General features: G+C 39.2%; 1 long non-coding RNA gene across 1 annotated transcript; it reads left to right on the top strand.

The window, feature by feature from the left end:
• Positions 1 to 972, top strand: LOC130557620 (uncharacterized). Its single transcript, XR_008963332.1, has 3 exons — positions 1 to 110; positions 286 to 375; positions 778 to 972. It is a non-coding gene; the product is annotated as an uncharacterized LOC130557620 (long non-coding RNA).
• Positions 973 to 8,637: the final 7,665 nt, after the last annotated feature.

Genomic DNA, 8,637 nt, shown 5'->3' with positions numbered 1-8,637 from the left:
GTCAGGCTTGTTGTGGAAAGACCAGCAATGATTTGCTTCAAGTAAGCCGTAGGAGTTTTGAAACGAAAAGTGCCACAACAAAGAGAGAACTCAAGGTCCTGTCAAATACGGTGAGTAATGGTGAGTCAAATCTAAAGTGTGGAATTCATTGTATTCATTTATGAGTATTTCCTGAATTACAGTAAAACTGATTGATTTCTGAAACTGTCGTGAGTTTCGTGCCGTGGGAATACTGTACAGAGACAGTGTCCTCTTAAGCCTTTTCTGAATTCATTTTTGTCACAGGTTTGAATACTATGTGTCGGATTTCTCAAGTGCAAAATGTATAATCTTATATTCTTCATTCTGGGGTCCTATATACTGTAGATAGATAAGGTGAGTAATTTAAAGACACATACGTATATACGCACATTCCTAATATATTTTTACATATTGCATAAACTTAAACAAGCATAAATAACTTGTTTCTATAATAAAGCATTTGTAATAAAGAATGTAAGCATCGACCTGAACTATAAAATCGAGAGATATCCACCCACATCCATTTCAACCAGCTGATTGGCAAGCAGCACGAGATCGTCAGAGCAAATAAAAAAAAGTGTTTTGATGAATTTTCTTCATCCGCATGGAATAAACATATCAGAAGCTACTGATTTACTATATGAATATTAAGCACAAAAGAACTCACTGTTTAAAGTAAATTAAATTTGAAATAGAGAAAGTCTGTGGTCACTGTATTAATTATTAAAGACTGACCTTCAAAATGTTTTCCAACAGGTGAAGAGGCACGTGAGGTGACTGCACGGGGGGCATCATGAACACAGTGTCCAGAAGTGCCTGCTAAACAAATCATTAAAAATGGCATAACATCATGTCACCTTTACTCCACTTACGATAAAAAAACATTTTGGAACCAACTGCCTTGCACCCTAACTCTTGGTTTTTATCCAAACTAGGGCTGTCAAACGATTAATCGCGATTAATCGCGTACAGAATAAAAGTTTGTGTTTACATAATATATGTCTGTGCACTGCGCATATTAATTTTGTATTTGCGAACACATACACATACATGTATACATATTTAGGAAATATTTAGATGTGTTATTTTACATTTACCAATAGTTAAAATTATATATAAACATTTATTAATATTTATGTTTTTCTTAAAAATGTATACATGTAGTATGTGTATGTGTTTATAAATACAAAATTGATATGCACAGTACACAGGCATATATTATGTAAACACAAACTTTTATTCTGTACGTGATTAATCGCGATCAATCGTTTGACAAAACCAAGAGTGAGGGTAGCTGGTTCGAAAACGTTTTGAAATCTTTATTCTTGCATTTTGAGTTGTTGTCATTATTTTATGCTATTAATTTTGCTGTGTAATGTTAATTGTGTTCAGCCATTTGATCCGCTTTAATGTGTTGAATAAACTTTACTTGTATTCCCTAACAAGCAATCCTAATGGAATAGCAGGTGCCGTTGGTTTCTTTATATTTTTTAAGACCACTGGTGTCTCAAATGAAAAAAAAGAGAAGCAAGAGCGCTAATGGAAAGTTTGATTGTGTTAGCGGAGCTCCGTAAAAAAACAATTCCTACGTGATTTAATGCGGCGTACAGTCCTGCTAATTCGACTTCAATTAAACGGCGAGCTATAAATGGTCTCTTCAGTGATCAAACGTTCACATGCAACAAAACGTAAGGTCCCAAACCATCAGGACCAGAAGAACGTCAGTCCCCGGGGAGGACGGCGGTATCTGATCCTGGTAAGTGACAGCTGATGGTTTCAGAAGATAATTAACTTTTCAATTAGAGGTGCATCTGACATTACAATTGTATCTACTTGAAAAACTAAGGAGCGACTGAAGGAGATGCAGATGCATTATTACTGAAAACAAACAACGTGCCTTCCAAACAGATGTCATCATTTCTGATGCCTCGGCGTGGCAGATACATCAAAAAGAGAAAGACAACTACTGTATGTGCTGAAATATGAATCGGGACAAAACGTTTGTGCGGCGTGCAATCTCTCAAAAGAGGGAGACTCCTTCCTTAAATATATTTCTTTTATATAAGTTAGAGAATTGAAGATGAATATTCAAATAAATCATCCACATGTAAATAAAATGCAAAATCAAACATGCATAGTTTGTTCGTAGATTCCACTTGGAAATGGTGACAAAATCTTTGTTAGCCGTGTGTTTGCTCAGAAGATATAGGCTACCCACAGAATCTGATAGAATCAATTAGCAAGCGTCTATTAATTTTGTGTTAATATCAGAGCACATTCTGTGTTTTTTAATTGAGCTGCGGTTTAAAGAGAAGAAGAGTCTGTGTCTGCTCATTAGACTCGCCGGCTCTACACCTGCGCTTCATCCAAACTCACGGCTCAAGGCTGCGGAAACATGGGCCGTAATTACAGACAAAGATACTATAGAATCATTTATGTTAATGCAATCACAATGAATGTCGTGGGAAAAACGGAGAAAAAAACTTCCAAAGGCACACCGCTCTTTAAAACTGACGGGTCTCGAAACGTCCTTGCCAGCGCATCGAACCCACCACGCTACAAATAACTTGTGATCTCCATCTCAGTCTAAAATCAAATATCAGCTTTTGAGAAACGAGTCATCTGGTCATAGTCATATTTTGCATATTGTTTGCAGCTGAAAGGCCCCAAATCTGTCTCCCGAAATGTGTCAGGAATTACGAGAAAATTTCCCTCCAAGTCCAAAAACGTGCATTAACCCCCTCCTCGGGAAGTGGCGTGGTTCTTTTCTGGTGCGAGCTAAATATCGCAGCGAAACACGGCTGTTTGAGGCAGCAACCTGGCAGCCGGGCGAGCGCAGCCCAGCGCGGGAAGAAAGCATCCATGTTATCATGTGCACACATGTGGCCTGTGTAAGATTAAGCTGTATTCATCTTTCTCTTCTGCCTCAGTCCATCACAGATATGGCACCGATTCAGCCAGGAATGCAGGAGAGGTGCCACGGATTTCACACGCACCCCAAATCTGCGGGACTGGAGACGCTGAGGTGCGGTGCTCTGGTATTGCCTCCCTCCCCCCGGTCGGAAAACCTCGAGAACATCTTGAAAGCCGCATCGCTCTCAATAATAATCATTTCTGGAATTCCCTGGATTCACCTCTCACTGGAAATGTTGATCTTCGACATTTTATGTTGAGATGAATTTTAAAATCAACAACATCAGTCAAACCCTCGATGCAGACAGTCGATAAGAATGGGTTTCCTATAGCGTTGGATAAGAAAGGGCAGCTTTGGGGTTTGGAAGAGGCTTATAGCGTCACAGGCTCACTGGGACCCTCTGAGTGCTAAGCCGCTAATAATTCCTGCTGTTCGGTTCAAAAGGAGACACACAAATACCAGACAAAGTGAGGAATGCCATATACTGTATATGGCGCTTGCCGGCCCGTGCGAACAATAAACAAGTCGTGCTAAGGCCTTACCGACGGGAGCAGCTATTAGTCAACCTGAAATTCTGATTAGGTGCGAAACCGGGTCATAACCACAATAGATGTCAGACACCAATTGTTCCAGGCTCACTAGACTAAACGAAACTGGAGAAAGAAAAACGTTGTTGGCAACAACAAAATGGCAACTGCAAATCCACCTATGAATGTCTGGATTCCAGTTGTTTCTGGGAACTCCTGCAATCCATTTGCTTTACATTTCTGTAGCTGTCAGCACTCTGTAAAAATAATTCTTGATTAATCTAGAATTCAATCCAGGGTTGAATAAAACGAAACCTATTAAAACAATTGTTCATAGAAATCAAATACAACATTGAGCTAAATAATATTGGAAAACTTAATCTAAACAAAAATGTAAAATGTTGCAGGTTGGTATAACTGAAAGAAGTTCGAGGCACTAAAACTATTCATTGGAAATAAGTAAAAACTAAATAAAGGAGAAAATGAGAAACCTAAACTATAATGAACATGAACATTAACACTGAAAATATAAAAATAAAATGTAACTTAAAATATTAATATAACTAAATAAAACAAAATTAACACGTTTGCACCTTTTGTTATCTTTGAATACTAACACCGTGTCTAGACCGGTCGTGACCGCCGCGCCGCGCCACGACACGCGGCTTGTTCTAATAGGATTGCTGCATCGCGCCGCATCCAGTGTGGACAAAATTGAAAATTATAATGGGTTCTAATGCGTATATTGTCTCTCGTCGCATCGTGCTGCGTCTGGTGTAGACACGGTGTAATGCCTCCACAAGTGTAACCATAGCCATATTTTGGCTGGTTGCTGCGATACGTCAACCTGTCCGCCATGTTAGACTGGGCAACACATACAAAGAAACAGTAGAGCTGCAAATTTTCTAGATCAAAATCACAATAACGTTTACATTTTGATTTCAATGGTTTACAAAAACGTGTCTCACTTTGAATCTTTGTAGTTGTAAACTTGGAAAATTATTTTTTGCCGTAAGGAATGGTGAAAAACACGCATGTTAATTGATTTGGTGTACTTTAATTAATTTGACGACATCCCTATAACGTAACAATCCGTTACATCCTCGAGGTTATTGACGCACTTGAGAGACATCGCCATCAAATCACAAAAGGCAAGCTGGAATAAATTTTAAAAAAATCACATTTTCACCTGATCTGCGTGATCATGTTTCACAGCTTTCCCCTTCTTGTTCATTTGCACCTAAGTTCATAAATGACAAAAATACACCGGCGCAGCATTGGGAAAAACATACTGTTACCAGAAGGCTTTTCACCAGTTATAACGTGCGGCTTGATCAAATTAAGATACGAACACAAACAAGCCAAAGTGTAGATTGCACAGCGACTCAAAAACAAATCTACTTCTGAAGTGTAAAGTTTTAAAAGTGCTCCTAATCAAATAAGAGTATTCGCACCCTTTGTTTGTATGTGGGTACGTCGCAGGTGTACAAAACATGTTGTTAGTTATCAAATTTGTGTGCCCAGGCATGAGCAATGCCATAACCTCTTAGAGTTGTGAAAGTGAAGTGTTGTTTGTGGGCGTTGTGCATTTCGTGGCGCGCATCCGTGAAGGGCTGTTGCCGTGCCACGGCTGCAGTTTTCTGTGTCAGCAGCAACGTTTTACTTTTTAAAAACCACTGGTGCAGTATATTAACTATCATTTATATTTATCCTCCCTTGTACCTCGGCTGACTCTAACAAACCGTTTAACACTTTAGTCCTGCGTGTGGCCCCTTAATAGTTATTATGCTTGAAGGAGCTTTAAAGATTTCAAATCATTTCTTCGGGCAAACACTAATGAATTATGTCAACGTAACTGCTATCCAAAAGGGCCAGCGAACCAGTGGTAATTATGGCCCGACAGAATGTAATTTGTGTATGCGAATCTGTGTGCGCGTTTCACGCTATGATTTATTATAAAGACGCTCTCGTATGAAGCGCTACTGTACGGGTGTAATGCACTAAATCAACATCTCGAAGAATTTAAACTAGGGGTCCATTGATGTGGGTTGGATTGTTCACCTAAATATCCCAATTCTGTCATTGTTTATTCACACTCATATTGTTCAGCACCTGTATGATTTTCTTTCTTCTGCGGAAACACAAAAGAAGATATTTTGAGAAATGTCTCAGTGGTTTTGTGTTCATACAGTGAAATTCAATTTGGTTTAATGTTGTTTGGTTATCAACATTCTTCAAAATATCTTCTTTTGTGCTCTGCAGAAAAACGAAAGTCACCCAGAATGGCATGACGGTGAATAAACGATGACAGAATGATCAGAATTATTCGAAGCTTTAACGTGATCTTAATGTGATATCACAGATTGGTGATGCTGATGATGTCTAGAGAGAAGAGTGACCAATGTAAAACAATTAAATGACAATAAAAAAGGAATTGTAGATAAAATTCAACCTGTCTGGCCAATATACCATTTCAATAATAAAAAAAATATTTTAAAAATATGTACAGGCGACAACACTGTGTTTCTCTATAACACCACACTATGCAACGCATTTTAAATAACTAGCTTTTAAAATAAAAAGATTTTTTAAAAAGACAAATGTATGCATAATTGTCCTGAAAACTGTACGGAAAAGAGCAGATCCAAAATCTTTCGTGCTCTTTTATGCATTTATTAAATGTTTCTTATTTGAGGGTCAGTGGCATTTTAAACATTTTGTCACAATATTTTGCAAAATGAAACATATTAGCAGTAAACTGAGTTAATATGGCCATTAAGGCTTTAACGTGTTTGAGGACACCAGTAGGAAAACCCACTCAAAGCAGAAATTCAGCCTCTGCCCTTCTAAACCATGTGAAGGTGGACTAAATTTAATTACAGCCGCTATAAAATCCATTTGGCAAATATATCAAGGTACAACACAAGCCCAGAAATTGCAAACAGGACTGGCAAGCGCTCACAGCAGCTGACGAAGAGTGACAGTAATCCGTGTAGAGAAGCAGCAAATTACTGCGCTTATTCCCAACACCAGGCCCGATTCTGTTTCTTCATTTATTTATTTAAAAAAAAAAGAAAAAAACATCTGCTGAGCAAATATTTCAAATAATGCCCGTTTTATGTTTGTTTGTGGAATGGACGCTATGAAGCCGTGCCAATAACACAACTGTCAGTCTTTGTGATTTGTCACTTATTTGGGTTTTAATTCAAACCAACAATCAAAAAGGAAGGAGAAAGAAGCGAAAAAGAACGAAAGAAACGAAGAAGAAAAAGAAAGAAAAGAAAGGTTGCTTTTTGTCTAAAGTGTAACGCGGCACGTGGACACTTTGTGATTCTTCAACCGTTAGACAGGAACGAAGTCTAAAGATGCTGCGTTTACTGTATTGCGATGACTCATGAACATTTTATCCTTCGACGCCTCCAATGAGGTGTCACGCTGGTGATGACGTCACGTGCGCTTCCGTTTACATGCGTGTGCAAGCGCTGGAGAATGGGAATGTTTTTGCGAAAGTTTTATATTTTTTGACATATCTGCAACTCTGCGTGGTTTGCGTTTTTACCGGAAACTGAATGGCATGGTGCATTTGAACTTTTTGCATTTCTTTTTATTTATCGATCTAACCGGAGCGTGACTAATTTATACAGAAGTGCAAAAGAAAAACATTTCTAAACAGTCTCTTATACAAATTCGGCTGTCTGCCATCGGTTGAAAAAAAATCGGTGTTGCTCTAACCGGATGTTTTTGGTTAGTAAACTACACATGGCTAACTAAGCTTGTCGTCCTTGCACATTATTCTAAAAAAGAAAAACGTTTCTGAACATCCAAAAAACTGCACACTCACAAATTACTTTAAGGGTCTATTGTGACTGCACGTTTAGTTAATCGCATCTTTTTACACGTCACATTACTTTGCCACGTTTCCATTATGCGAAAACTTCTTAAACACACATAAGACACGTGCCGAGTCGAGACGTATACGGCGAAACAAATCTCCCACACTTGCAGACACGACGCACCGTTTCCCCTTCTGTGATATCACAGCCAGGTGAGGACAGACAGCACGCTTCCTCAGAAACATCACAGCTTGGCCTACTTTCTGCGAGGCGTGTTTGTCTGTGTCGTCGATGTAATCTTCACACGGGGGCCGCGTTCCACTGCCATTCTGCGAACACAGAGAGAGGAAGACCACACAGACGAACCCGGCTGAACATTTACGCTCCCAGCGAGAGATTACATCGGCCTCACCCACGCTCCCCTCGGTGCAAACCTGCACGCCCGGAGCCCCGGCTCCTGCAGCGAGGGGACGCATTAAAAACACTTTGGCTGAGATTCAGGTAGCTGCATTATTTTACATCTTGGAAGCCGGCGTGCTATTATTAAACTGCCACATGCAGGAAGTACACAAGCGAACCTGCGTCGGCCTATATTATCGTATGCAATACCGATGCCACAAACCCAGTTCAAGTTCCTGCCCTGCTCTGCATCTTTTGTTGCACCTCACCTCAATGCCATTGTTCTTAGAAGCATCATCTCTGAACACCTGACATTTAAAGCAGCGAGTTAAAAATGAGAGCGTCAATGTGCATGTTTATATATCACCTACGAATGTATTTCTTTAGCAAAGACGACACGTTTAAAAAGAAAGATGATTGAAATGAACAGTATGCTGCTAAGAATCTCTGGGCAAGAAAAATAAGGGAAACGGTCACACTCTCTGATTCACAAATGACTCACAAAAACCAACACTCCACATACACATTTCTAAACCTCATCTGTTCATTCATGACATTTGGCTCGAGAGGGAAAAATGCAAATATCTGCAGACTAATGGTGTTCATGCAAATGTTAAACTCGGTGTGAAATTAGAGCACAAATATCATTGTCTTCCACTGTATTCTGCACCTGCGCTCAACTCAGGTCAGGTGTTCCTCATTTTTACTTTAAGAGAAAGTTCACTCAAAAATAAAAAATCATAAAATGTCATTTATTCACTCTCAAGTCATTCCAAGCCTGCACGACTTTCTTTTTTCTGCAGAACACGAAAGGAGATATTTTGAAGAATGTCGGTAACCAAACCACTGAGACATTTCTCGAAATATCTTCTTTTGCGTTCTGCATAAGAAAAAAAGCACGTTTTAAATGACACGAGGGTGAATAAGTGATGACTCATTTTTT

This window comes from Triplophysa rosa, linkage group LG8 (assembly GCF_024868665.1).
Source record: "Triplophysa rosa linkage group LG8, Trosa_1v2, whole genome shotgun sequence".
Lineage (NCBI taxonomy): Eukaryota > Metazoa > Chordata > Actinopteri > Cypriniformes > Nemacheilidae > Triplophysa > Triplophysa rosa.
The sequence above is the reverse complement of the archived record's forward strand: the minus strand, read 5'-3'. Positions and strand labels throughout refer to the sequence as shown.